Genomic DNA, 14,716 nt, shown 5'->3' on the forward strand with positions numbered 1-14,716 from the left:
GGAGAATACTGCAAGTATACATTTTTTACCTTTGTATTTTAAAGGTGGACAGTTTTTTCTCATTATTTTCACAGGATTTTCTGAGAATTCAGAGAATCATAGGAAATTCCTTAGATTCTGAGATTTTTCTTTGCTGGCCCTATTTGTGCCAAAGCTCACCATTATAATGGAAGAAGTTTGGACCAGTTTGTCCAGTGTGCAGCCTTAGAGCCACCTCAGACCAAGGTCACAGATGAGTACTTGATGTAAAGCAGTTAACACAGAGACAAAAACTAACCCCATGCCTGTCAGGGTCCTAAAGTCCAACTTGTCCTCACAGACAGCCAACACTGGCAAGGGCCTGCCTGATGCAGCTGATATTGAGCTTGGCAAGGTCACACAATCACAGAATGGCTGAATGGTCAGGTTGGAAGGGACCACATTGGGTCATCTGATCCAGATCTCTGCTCACTTACATTGTACAGCTTTCTGTAGTCAAGTTTCCATTCCCTGTAAGTGATGCTTTAGGGTACTTGGCATCATGGTGTGAATTTCTGTGGCTCTGCAAACACTAGAAGAACCTGCAGCGTCAGGGGTATGTTCATACCTGTCTAAGAGTACTATTTGACTCTACACACATGTGCCTTCCTGCAACTTTGCACAGGTTTCTATGCTCAGCATGTGGAATTCCATCCTCCGGAAGAAGAATGTGCCAGGGCTCCTTGTATCACACAGGAGCGGACTGAAACTGTCTGAACGCACTAATGCACTAAGAAAAGGCTTGGTCCAGCTCTCCCAACATGTCTCTGTAGCCATCACCACCACTACAAAAGATCCCACAGTCACAGATTTTCCTTTCAAGATTACATCAGGAAGATTAGTCAGTAAGAGTGGAACTGAGGAGAAGGGGTGGGAGAAGCAGATCCCCTACTCACACACAGTGCCACAAACTTCAGCTATACCTTCTTACTGTCCATCTATTGCCTTCTGTTCTGTTGGGGGGGGGGGGGTTGCCAGAAAAATTTACATCAGGATTTTATTGTTTTCACTACTGCATATATACCTACTGTACAGTTAATCAAATGCTGCATTTATAGGCACTTTACAAGCACAGCTAAAGCCTCTCCTATACTGTTCCTGATGCAGACCTCACACAACTTAGTTTCAGAAATGCAAAAATCAATGTGTAAGGACTTTCAGCAAAATTACTTTTACTGGAGTAGTTCTTAATTCAGACACCACCTTCTTTACTGACGCAATTGTTACACACAATAGAAAGAAATACTTTTCCAAATTCTTCACAAATAAAATTTCATTTTACTGCCAGATTTATCAACATGAGCTTTCAATATTGTTTTTGTAAGATCAGCACATGTCAAACAAAGGTAAAAAAGAACACTGTAAAACTGGCAGGAATCAGCGTAAGTTCCTCATGCAAATAAAAAAAAAGCAAGTACCAGTTTTTGCATGCTTCTGGTGTTTTCTGGTAAGGTGACAGACAGGAAGATAGTCTGCTTTCACAGGGGTTTTATTTTCCTCTCAGCTTTTATGTGATGATAGCAAGTGGTTACTTAAATCCATAGAGATCTCATAGCCAACTGGAGGATATATTTATATGTTCTAATGAAATAAGCACTTGACAAAAAAGGAATCATTCCATAACTGCAAACTTCCCCATAGGTTAGTAAATAGTATTAGCCCACTGTCACATACAAAGAAACTAAGGCAGAAAGATTAGACAATAAATTTCCAATAATGGCTTCTTAGAACTATGGCCCGTGGGAGCTAACTTTAGTGTTAAACCTCCAAAGTGTGGCTTATATATTCCTTTCTTACGGGAACTTGCTTTGAGTGCTCTGTATTTATGACAATCAGGTGGAGGAATGCAGGAAGCAATTTAAGGGCTGAAACATAAAGATGATAAATGATTTTTCTCAGGATACAGTGCAGGGAGTCAGAGTCTGACAGCAAAGCCTGACCACTGGCTATGCTTATTCTTGACCAAAAGCCACCTTGGCCAGCTCAGCTGCAGGGCTTCTGCTGGGGAATACATAGTAGTCACAGACTGGAAACCAAAATGGCTACGGACAGTACACTCTGGGAATCTTACCTGGAACCACAACTTCAGAGCAGTAGGAAAGAACTGGAAACAGCCTGTATCTTCAGAAAAATTAAGTGGAACTTTCTCTTGGCAATTACTTTGTGTGATTACTCTCTGGGCTAGGAAAGGCACAGAGTTGCCAGCTGAGACTAGGTCTTTGTCTCCTTAATGTGCCTTGTCCTCTCTGCTCCATAATCTCCTTAGATGATGGAAGAGAGTAGGCAGGGTTTTTGGAGTCACAAAACCACTCTGCCCTCCCAAACTACAGAAGACAGATTCAACAAACTAATCCATAAAGAGCACATTCCAGCTGCTCTCCTGACATGTTTTGTGAACCCTAACTGAACCCATCACATAACACTCATCATCACAATGGATTGTTTTGTTTCACATTCCCTAGGTGATCCAAATTAAAATGCTGCTGCCTTGTAGTACCAGCCATGAAGGGACATCAGAAATGGTACTTGTGGTCAGTACAACCTCTCTTGGGCAGCACCCTTTGGTAAGCACCTCAGCACGTCATATTTTCATCCAAAAAAGATGCTGGGTGAACAGCACTTGAGAATGCACAGCTGTATTGACAGCTTCACTATAGCAAAGGGTTAAGGTTGTCATGTTCTCTATTTATACCAAATGGAAAACCCTCACAGTAAAATCTAATCACAAGTTTATTTGTTCTCTAAATTGTCTTTAAGATTAAAAAGGCCAGCGCTTACAACTGGCTTCTGTAAGCTTAACCAAAATCATCAATTCAAACCACAGAGGCCAGTGGAAAGCTGTAGGATGAGTTCAGTTCTTCATGACACACTCTACTTTAGGCAACAGCCTGATCTGAAAATTTTCTTGTGTCACTGTGCCAACCAAATGATATGAAAATAAAATCCACATTAGCTAACTCCCTTGTTTAACATTCTAACTCCATAATACAAGTTTGCTAATGCAAATTTGGGCTAAACTCAATAATTGGGACAGTTCAAACTAACAAGTATTAATTGCTTCAAATGATGATTTAAACTATCCTAATTTAAAACACGAACTTTTTCTCTGCACTAGATGTCACTTTTTTATGGTTTTCTTTCAGTACACTCTTACACCAGTAGAAGCTTTAGTTGCCTCCTAGCCCATCTTTTCAACTCTGTCAATCATATGCATTTCTGCAACATTACAATCTGCAAGAGCGTGATAAATTCTGCATTCCACACATCAGTTTGGGTGGGGGTTTTCTGTCGGTTGCTATGCATAACCATGTTGTATTATTTGACTAAGTAACAATATTACAGTGGTAGCCAAGCTGAGGTTTTTTAAATTCTAAACAGTTTTCAAGAAAAAATTAAATCCCTCAGCTGACTGAGGATGAGAGATGTCTGAGATCTGTGTCAAAATGTTCTCTAAATGAGGAGACCTTCAAAGAAATGCCACCACAAGTGTGAACTACTTCCTTTCAAGTATGTCTAGCAAGAATTTCAAACCTAGATTTAGTCTGAAAAATTGTCTTTCAAGCTATTTTTAATTACATTTTCATAACAGAAATCAAGTCTCAGGTCAAAAGTGAATTTTTACAGAGAAAAACATGCTAGAGGATGGCCAAAGCTCAAAGAGTGTTTAACATGCCTACTGCCTTAAAAGACAGTAAAAAAATGTTTCCATAAATATATCAACAACAAAATGAGAGGTAAGGATAATCTCCATCCTTTACTGCATATGGGGAGAAATATTGTGACAAAGGAGAAAACAGAAGAGGTACTTAATGCCTTGTTTGTGTCTGTCTTTAATAGCAATACCAGTTTTTCTTTAGATACCTAGCCTGCTGAGCTGGAGGACAGGGATGGGGAGAAGAATGAAGCCCCCTTAACCCAAGGGGACATAGTCAATCACCTGATGCCCCACAAGTTTATGGGATTAGATGAAACCCACCCAATGGTACTGAGGGATCTGGCAAAATAGCTCACCAAGAGACTTTCTGTCATTTATCAGCAATCCTTCTAACAAGACTGGTCCCAGTTAATAGGAGGTGAGCAAATAGGATGCCCAAATACAAGACAGGCTGGCAGGAGGATCTGGGGAACTACCAGCCTGTCAACCTGACCTTGATGCTGAGAAGGTCACGAAATAAGTCATCTTAAGTGTCATCACACTGCACTTACAGGACAACCAGGAGATCAGGCCTTGCCAGCATGGATTTATAAAAGGCAGGTCCTGCTGGACCACCTGATCTTCCAAGGAAGAGGCTGTGAATATTGTCTGACTTCTGTAAAGCCTGTGACACCTTATCCCAATATTCTTCTCGAAAAGTGGGCAGCCCATGGCTCAGACAAGTGCTCTGTTCACTGGGTAAAACCTGCCTGGATGGCTGGCCCAGAGAGTGGTGGTGAGTGGAGTTACATCCAGCTGGTGGCCGCTTATCAGCGGGGCTCCCCAGGGCTCAGCACTGGGGGCATTTCGGTTTAATATCTTTATCAACGATCTGGATGAGGGGATTGAGTGTGCATCCTCAGTGTTGCAGACACCACCAAGTTGGGTGTGAGTGTTGGTCTGCTGGAGAACAGGAAGGCTCTGCAGAGAGATCTGGACAGCATAGATCAAGAGGCCAAGGCCAACAGTGTGAGGTTCAACAAGGCCAAGTGTCAGGTCCTGTCCTTGGATCATAACAGTCCCAGGCTCAGAGAAGACTGGCTGGAAAGCTGCCCCATGGAAAAGCATCTCAGGGTGCTGGTGACAGCAGCTGGACATGAGGCAGGCTGTGCCCAGGGGGCCAAGAAGGCCAATGGCATCCTGGCCTGGATCAGCAATGCTGTGGCCAGCAGGGCCAGGGCAGGGATTGTCCCCCTGTGCTGGGCCCTGCTGAGGCCACACCTCCAGTGCTGTGTCCAGGGCTGGGCCCTCACTGCAGGAAAGGCCCTGAGGGGCTGGAGAGAGCCCAGAGAAGGGCAATGGAGCTGGGGCAGGGTCTGGGGCACAAGTGCTGTGAGGAGCAGCTGAGGGAGCTGGGGGTGTTTGTCCTGGAGAAAAGGAGGCTCAGGGGGGACCTCATCACTCTCCACCACTGCCTGAAAGGAGGCTGTGGCCAGGTGGGGATTGGCTTCTTCTCCAAAGTAACGAGAAATTGAATAAGAGGAAACAATTTAAAGATGCACCAGGGGAGGTTTGCATTGCATACTAGGAAAAATTTCTTCATGGAAAGAGCTGTCAAGCATTGGCACAGACTGCACAGAAAAGTGGCAGGTCACCATCCCTGAGGATGTTTAAAAGCAAACCTTGATGTCATACTTCATGACATGGTTTAGTAGTAGTACTTGGTAGTTCTGGGTTAATAGTTGGACTCAATGATCTTAGGGGTCTTTTCCAACCTGAAAAATTCTGTAATTCTAAAACATTTTTGATTAGACAACATTTTGGATTTCTTCAAGAGTCTGAATTTTGCAGGGGAGTATTCCTTTTTAATGTTTATGGGTGACTCCTGAAATCTGGAGCACTGATTCAGGAGATCCTCCAGCTGTTATCTACATGGTAGGATGAAGAATAGTAAGCCCTCAATGCCAACAATACAGAGTAAGAGTGATGAACTGTTGGAAATTATAACATGTGAACTCTGTAAAACAACCATGTCACAACATTAGGCACCTGCAATTAGTTGCAGTGTACCACCTCACTGTATTAACATGCATTTGTTCAGGCATTATATTTTTGGACTAAAACTTTCACTTTGTCATTTTTTAACTGATTACCCAATCTTCCTGGGCAGGTCTCCCAGAGTGTGTAGTTTTGTCTGTGCGATGACTAAGAAAACATTGAATGTGAGTATCTGGTGATGTGGGGTAGTTGGGTGTGGTTTTGTTTTGTTTTTAATGGTAAAAGAGTGTCAGCTGAATGTTGAACATGCATCTTGGAAAACACAAATGGCTATCTCAAATCAGCACTTAATTTCTGCTGTGTACGCTGAAAAAAAAGTCAATTTATAAAAATGGCATAATCACATTCACTTATTTTATTAGTGTTTTCAATAGATTTGTAAGATACATTAAATTGAAAACAGAACTTGCTTCCTGAAGCTTACACTTTTCACCCCAGCCTCTGCAAAGAGGAAATTGTAGGGCCTAGTTCAAAAGAATAGAGACCAGAGCAACAAAATGGAACTCTGTGTGATGAAAGTCCCATGTGTCCACACAGAATCATGCTGGAAAGCTCTTGCAAGGGGGAAGGAAGGAACTGAGGAACAACCACATGATGCTCTGTTTCCAAGGTGAACCTCAACATGTGATTTCAGTTAAATTAAGAATTTTCAGGGAGGTATTCCTGAAAGTAGGAAAGCATTCACAGAGTAGTTGTGAGAGCAATTATTGCATGGATCCTAAGGGACTAGCAAATAAATCTGAATAAAATCCATAAGAGATAAGCAGCATGGTCTCTGACTTGGTCTGCTTGTTTTTCAATATCAGCAGGGTTATGCTTCCTACATACAAAGAAACAAGCACCAGAATCAAGTTTCTGTTTCTGTTTTCAAAAATGGGAACCTTCTTTCCAGGCAGACCCCGAGAATCTTACTGTTTCTCTTCCCATTGTCATCCTAATAGAGTCTCTCCCGGTGGATTCCTGGCCAGGAATTCCTTCTGCAGTGATCTGGATTTTATACCACTTGTCCATACTGGCCAGCACCAGGATAGCTGGTGCACACACCACCCAGAAGAGTTTTCTATTTACACCCAAGATGTTTAGCATCATACAGTTATGCCATAAAATGCCAGGACAATGCTAACTGTTTTGACTTTCTGGGAATATTTATCCAGTTTCAATTAAGATCTCACCAGTGAGTACTTTAAATAGTCTCAAGCAGGAGTTTAGGAAAGTAAGCAATTAATACATTATGAAAGAGCTCAATGTCACAGAGCAGCAGGGCACATGACAGTAGTCTCTGCTGTGATTTATAAATGAGCAAACATTTAGGGTGTGGTTCATGCAGTTGGTTTATCCAGAAAAATAATGTGAATTCCATTATGCAAAATATTCTTTCACTTTGCTGTCGGCATAATTGGAAATACAGCTTGTGGCAGAAGCCAGCATTGTCTCAGACTGCATCCATCCTCTCCCAAGCTGCAGGCAAATCTTTTGCTATTCATTCTTGTTCCATTAGGCTCCAATCGCACTAAAGTGCATCCTTTATACATAAGATGTAACTACTTATTTAACTGTTTGTAATTTATTCCCTCATATCAAAGTAGCACCTAGGCATTCCAGTGAAGATTTAAACCTCATTGAGCTTCTTACTTTGCAAATATGTTACAATAAATAGACCCTGTAATGCCCAAACTTATGACAAATAAGCAGGCTATGCAGAGGGGGAAAATGAAACTGTTTTGGTCAAGGTGATACAGCAAAGATATCTTAGTTGGTTTCTCGATTCAGCCATGCATGATGCCCATTTACAGTTAATTACTGAAAATTGTGGTATTCTCAAGTCATCCATTAATATCAGTCACTGGTTATCTAACATACAGAATCCTTGTAGTGCTGACAAGCCCTTTTGAACAGTCACTATTTCACCCTAGGAGGGGGCTGCATTTTAGCAGTGGATAAAGCATAATTATCACATATGCATGATTCCTTAGACTTTATCTAACTATTAGCAATTTTTAAATTAATGGTAATAGCCCATGCTCCTTGAAACATATCAGCAATGTAGGTAAACTAAGAAATACATGCTCTTTCAGCTTAATTATTTTGAAGACTCTTTTACAGAGTGCTCTTTAGTCTTCCTGCAAAGCATCTCTCACCCTTCACCTCATTCCTGTTACCATTTTTAGAAGCCACAGATGTAAACATATTGTCTAAAATGAGAGATTGCAAGGCCAGTTGAAAAGTACAGCTGTTGGAAATCTTGCATATGCTTGTGTAAAATGATTGTGGAGGAACATAGGGCCAGTCAGAATTAAACACTGACTTAGCGTCAGATGTTCCAGTCAATTCTAAAACAATGTTTATAGCATTCTGGGATGCAATTGCACTGCAAAATATATTAGTAGATAAGTGCAGCAGGACTGTCAGAACCCTTTATGTCTTGTGTCACAAGAGCCTCAAGATACATTGTGTATCATGTTTGTTAGTAATTCAAAACACTTTTTAGAATTTTACAATCTTTTTCTGAGCTCATTTACACTCCTGAGGTGAAGAGAAAAATTAAATACATGCTAGACTCATTTGCTGTAATGCTTATATGGGTGTTTCTCTTAGAGAGAAAGATTACAAGAAGTAAAAAGAAAATGCTGTAATCAGCATTCACAAGCTTTGAATGATTTAATACGGAAAATGAAAATACAAATATCTTTGTCCACAAATATTTCTTGGCTTCTTTAAAAGAAAGTCTAATTTGTGTCTGAACAGTATTTCTAAAGTAGTTCAAATGTTTCTATTTTTTAAAAATAACAAAAAATTATATCTTTATGGTGTCCAGTGCTTTAGGGAAAAAAAAGTTTCTCTGTCATAGGGTTGGGGGCCTAAGGCCAGCTAGAAAGTGTGGCAGCTGCTCAACAACTATTTGAGGTAAATTGTAGACAAAAGTACTTTTATACATGAAAATTCACTCCTCCCATTTCAAACCAGAAAAGCAGGCAAGATGCCAGGAGCTACAGGCTATGAGCATGTTTTGAAGGGGGAATTCACCTGCCAAATCATGAGCTAGTTGAGCACTGCATGACTTTCTACACCCACTCTTCCAGAATACACTCTGAAACAGCTTCTGCCTGTGTTGCAACCTGGAAAGATTAGAAACCATAACCTACTCCCAAGTTCCTTCCCTGGACTTTTCCCACCAATGTTATTTGAGTGTGTTCTGTGTCCTGTATAATAACTTTTTCATTCATACAGACACTCCTATCACACTACACTGCCCACAGCCTTTCTTAACATAAGATTGAAAAGTTTCAGAAACCTCCACGACAGCTTTCTAAACTACACTGACTTCAGTCCATTCAAAACTGATTTAAGGCCTGATTTAGATGAAACAGTGGATAAATAAAATGGGAAGGCAGACTTCTTGCTACCAATAATTATTTAGCCACAAAGTTTAGATCAATGTTTCTATTTCATTTCTTATCTGTATTTCATGGGCTTGGCATTGAATTGTTTCAGTGAAATGTAGTAGTCTGTCTGCTGAGAATACTACCTAGGTACAACTTGAGAGTGGGCCACAAAGTACACAAGTAGAAAGCACCAGCTTTTCTTCTTTCTGACAATACATTAAACAGGTGGAGTAAAGCACCATCCTCATAACCCTTAAAAGTAAACCACATCAGTATAACTTCACCTTAGCTTCACTGGTTTCCCAACACTGCTAAGTGCATGAACAGTGTGTGCTTTCCAGGCTTGTAGAGGTATTAATCAATATATTTAAAATATAAACTCTGTACATTGGACAGAGGCTGGAGAAGCCATGTCACTGGCATAAAGCACTACCAAAACCGTTGTGTTTGTCTCTATAACTCAAAGCTTCCACAAGCCTCCACAGCATGCAAATATGGCACTCTTCCAAACCAGGAGGAAAACTACAGAAAATGTTGCAGTGGGGTTTTTCCACTTTTTTAACAATTCTTATGTTGGAATTGAGCGGTATTTTGCTCTTCCTGTAATCTGAAGCAGCTGTTTGTTTTCTCAGTTGTCAGCCACAGCTAGCATGAATACAGAGCGGCATGAAGCAGGGAAGAAGGCCTGGAGCGCTTCTTTAGAGCAGATTCATTCTTCTGCTTTTATGCCATAGTCAAAGCAACACAAAGCAAGGTAAACAGTGGCATCTAAGAGATCTCTATGATCATCAAGAAGTGCAGCCATGAAAGAAACCCCTTTTGAAACATATTATTCCAGTAGTATCTTGTTTCATTATAGCTCTAAAAAAAAAAAAAAGAAAAATAAATCAGCATTCTTTGGAAATGTGCTGAATGTGAGGAAAATGGAACATTCTTCTCCATCTGCTGGAAATACTCTAAAGTAAACAAGGGTGCTAAGTACTGGGCAGAAATACTGGAAGTAATTTTTAAAAATAACAGAAAGGCAGACGCCAATGGAGGCCCCTAGTCATCCGCCTAGGCTTAGCACTGGAAAGAAATTACGGTTTGGGAAAGTAAATCTACAGATAGATGCCAGATGGCTAATCTTGGTTAGTGGAGAACACAAAGGGCTTTGTTTGATGATCAGGTTTAACAAAATAACAGATGTCACAAAAAAGTGAAAATTTTACAGATTCTGAAAAGTCTGGAGTCTGTGAATTTATAGTCTGGCCCACAAATTCGAACATTTATTTAAATGCAAGGCATTGCTTAGATGTTGACTGTTGTCTAGGAAATACAGGCAGCTGGGAAAAGCTTTAACAAACTTGTACCTGAGGAGAATGGTGCAGGGTTTGACTCTACTACTAGTATACCACAACCAATTATACTAAGATGATAAAATTTTCCAAACTCCTCCTAGTGTCATTAGATGGGCTAGGAAGCATTTCCTATGCCTACATTAGACAAAACAATGCTTGCTATACCTAAAATGGTCACCTAAAATACCTTTGAAAAGCCAGCAAATACTATCAGCAGTAAGAATCCAAAGTGAACTAGGTAATATAACACATTCATGACAATTAGAGAAATATCTTTGGTTTCACAGAAGAATCAGTTATATGCCCATTGTACTAATGTAACAAAAAACACAACAGAAACCCCAGAGGTCCTGGCATAAGAAATAGAGAAGGTTAAAGTTGAAACTTGGTGGGGTTTTAAAGAAATCTATTGCTTAAAGCAATTTATTTGAAGCATTATTTGTGTAAGGTAATGATAAATTTCCTTCTTCTTGCAGTAGCTAAAATTTATACGGTAACCTAATATCATTGACAGAGGCACAATGTCCTCGGTATCTCTTCAATAATCTTGTTACTTGTGTTTTCCTCCTTTTTACCTTGACAGTTTTTCACCCTTTTCACATAACCTACTTTGTTGTTATTATCAGTGATTCTTTTTTTAGAACTAGGGTTTGACTCAAATAGGAAGTGTATTCACTGTGCTTCCCTTCCTTTCAAGATGTGTGTCGGCCAGTCATGTAGTTGGCATCCTGTCTTTCGCCATTACACTGCAGCTTCATTTCATAAAGAAATTGACACTAGTCTTGTCATCCCTGTTTCAAAAATCAACTGTAATTGAAAAGACACACCTTTTTTAAAATGTACCATTAAAGGCTGAAAATGTAGAGGACCTCTACTACTGTATTTGTTTACAGCTTGGCTATATTGAATCTACTCACCTGAATAGTCCATTTTTGGAAAACTGAAGATGAAAACTGACCTTCTACAAGACAATGGAAAAATAATTAACTTCATTGAGTACAGAATTTCCCTTTACTTTTTCTTTTATACATTAAGCTTTTCCAAGAAAACACCTTTTGTTTCAGTCTCCATTTGTACATAAGCAATGTCACAAAGCATTATTTGGGCATTTCAATTTTTGTTCAAAAAACAGATTAAACTCCCTTGCAGAAAATCAATTCTGCCTGCCAGAGGTTACTTTTTTTGTCTGCATTTGGGCTCATCATCAACAACAACAACAACAACAACAAAGTTCTACAAACAGGCACAAATTCATTCAACATAGATATACTGCATTAACAATATCAAGCTTTATACAGCTTAAGAAGGTTCCTGCTGAAGTAAAGGCTCTTTTACCTGACATAGGCTGTATGTATCCTAGAAAACTCTTCCTCCTCAGTTAATCATAACAACTTATGAAAAGGAAAAAACAATGCCATTGTGTCTTGAAATAACCTTACTTTTGTACCAATATTTTATAAAGTTTCTGAACAGTTCAAGGTAGTTTCACAATGATCCTATTTTTCCGTAAGCAACTCAAAATGTCTTGATTGTTTTAACTAAAAATCGGTATTTTCTTCTTATTGATTTCTGAGTACCAACTTGTCTTAAGAGCATAGTGACAGTTTTATTTATTTATTTATTTATTTATTAAGTCTGAGTTTCATCCTCCTTAAAGCTATTTTAGAAGGCAATACTAACATCACCCTAAGTATGGGCTATAACCTCTAAAATCTTTTAACTTGCTTAATAAGTCAGATTTGAAGTTTTAGATTAAATAAGATAATTCTCATGAAAATTCATTCTCTTGAGTATTTTCTTGAAAATCTTTGCCCATTTATGGTACTGATACTTTAGGCTCCATATAAATAAGAGGGGTTAGCGAGGTCAGCTGAATTTTGCGGAATTCAACAAGGGAGTCCACACCAGCTGTTATTGAACTCAACAGCAAACACCTATTTATTTAAATAGAATTAGGATTAGGGTTAATATAAAATCATACTTGTGTTTAATTTTCTAATAATGGCTGACAATTTAAATCCTCAGAGAACATTCTTATCCTACAGGGTCACTAATAAAACACTCATTAGGTTTGCTGGTCTAGATTTTCCTCAGTAAGTTTCACTTCATTGTTCAGGAACCAAATCTGCCAGCCCTTAATATGACAAAAATCTAGCTGTGATTCTTCAGAATAATCACACCACCAAGATAACATCACATTACTACTAATGAGAACAATGGAAACATACTGGTCATGTTGACCCTGACCATTTTGAGGGGAAAAAAGCAAAACCAAGGAATTCTAAACTATGACCTGAAAAGCTTCTACTTGGATTTTTTTTCAGTAAGTATTGGGATATTATGTTAGCTTACATTCCTTTTCTCAAGAAAAGTGTAATTGAATAATGAACAGATAAAAAGTTGCTTCTTGAGCTGGCTGGGGAAACACCTTCTTACAGCATTGCACATGCTCACAATTATTTTTAAAAAGTGTGTCAGTTACCACATTGGAGCTATCAAGTTTACCGTGTTTGAGCCGATAAACCTAATCCTGATCTGGATCCAGCTTTGAATAATTAACTTTTTCCTGCCTGCAAAATTCCTCTACAGAATCAGATGGATATAATTTAAGACTTCACATTTTTAAACAATTGTTACATTCACTCCAGACATGGCTGAATTCAATCATCTGTAAAAGGGACTTCTTACACAGAGAAATGAGACTGAACTTTCTTCAGACTTTCAGATATTTTTTTAAGGCTGAGGACAAAGAATTACTGCTTATAGAGAAAAGAATTGCGTGAACATAGATAATAGCTTCCTCTCATCCCTCCGATACAAGGGTCAGCAATTTGTCAAGGATTATATGTCAGATTGTGTTTTTCTTTTCTAACTCAGTGGCTGAACTTGCTGGAAGGAACTCAGCAGGAGCCAGGAACTGCTGCTTCCCAGGGGACAAGTTCCCACCACCATACCATCAATAGCTCATCTGTATGTGAGGTACTAGTTTCACATAATCACAGAATCATTTAGGTTGGAAAATGCCTCTAAGGCCATCAAGTCCAATTCTTTGACCGATCACCACTAAGTGTCACATGCACTAAGTGCCATTTCCAGTCATTTCTTGAACACCTCCAGGAATGGTGACTCCACCATATCCCTGGGCAGTCATCCCAATATTTATTAACCCTTTCCATGAAAATCTTTGTCCTGCAGTCCAATCTGAACCAACCTAGTCACAGCTTGAGGCCATGTCTTCTCACTGGATGCTTGGGAGAAGGGGCTGACCCCCACCCAGCCACAGCCTCCTTTCAGGCAGTGGTGGAGAGTGATGAGGTCTCCCCTGAGCCTCCTTTTCTCCAGGACAAACACCCCCAGCTCCCTCAGCTGCTCCTCACAGCACTTGTGCCCCAGACCCTGCCCCAGCTCCATTGCCCTTCTCTGGACTCAGGTCAGCACCTCAATGTTTTTCTTGCAGCAAGGAGCCCAGAACTGGACACAAGACTCGAGGTGTGGCCTCACCAGTGCTGAATACAGCCACCATAAATTCCTAACTCAGGCACTAACACAGAATAGCACCTCGTTATTCACTGCTTCCTTTTCTCCCCTGTCTGTACCTGCTCCTAGTACTTCTGTCAGCAGCAAGGGTTCCCCACAGTCACAGGCTGTGATACCAATCTATCTAACCAAATTTGCCTCTGGATGGGGAGACATGCCCTGGACAACACTAAATAAATTCAGAAGCAAAAGTCAGGGAAAATAAATGTAGTGGAAAAAGATATAAAGAAGACAAGGCAGGAAAAGGACAGCCTGTCACTTAAAACACTGCAGGAGATGAGGCAACTATCAGGTCATTCCTGAGAACACCAAATGTTCTACAAAACCCTGAGCTGCCAACAGTTTGCAAAGCAACTTCAGACCATGGCTTAGACAACATTTGAAGAGCTTTCCCAGAACTAGGAAGGGTAATGCAAAGGCACTTACAGGGTAGCTTTTTTCAAAATGATATATGGAATACATCTTTACGCTAAACATGGAATCACTCCAATGGAGATGGTGGGTTATTGTGAATGTATTGCTGTATTTCCATGCATTAATGGTCATCTAAGTCTGTGTAAAGTAGGTGTGTTATCAGTGATGCACATTTAAACTTGTAATAAGGTATGCATAAATGTAACATTAAAAAAATCAAGAAGGTGTGTTGAATACATTTCAGTAATTCTGTAAGTAGTAAATGCATTGCACAGCATACGGGATAATAGCTTGATCTTTAGTGATAAGTTATTGATTACCATAGAATTGTA

Source organism: Ammospiza nelsoni, chromosome Z (assembly GCF_027579445.1).
Source record: "Ammospiza nelsoni isolate bAmmNel1 chromosome Z, bAmmNel1.pri, whole genome shotgun sequence".
NCBI lineage: Eukaryota > Metazoa > Chordata > Aves > Passeriformes > Passerellidae > Ammospiza > Ammospiza nelsoni.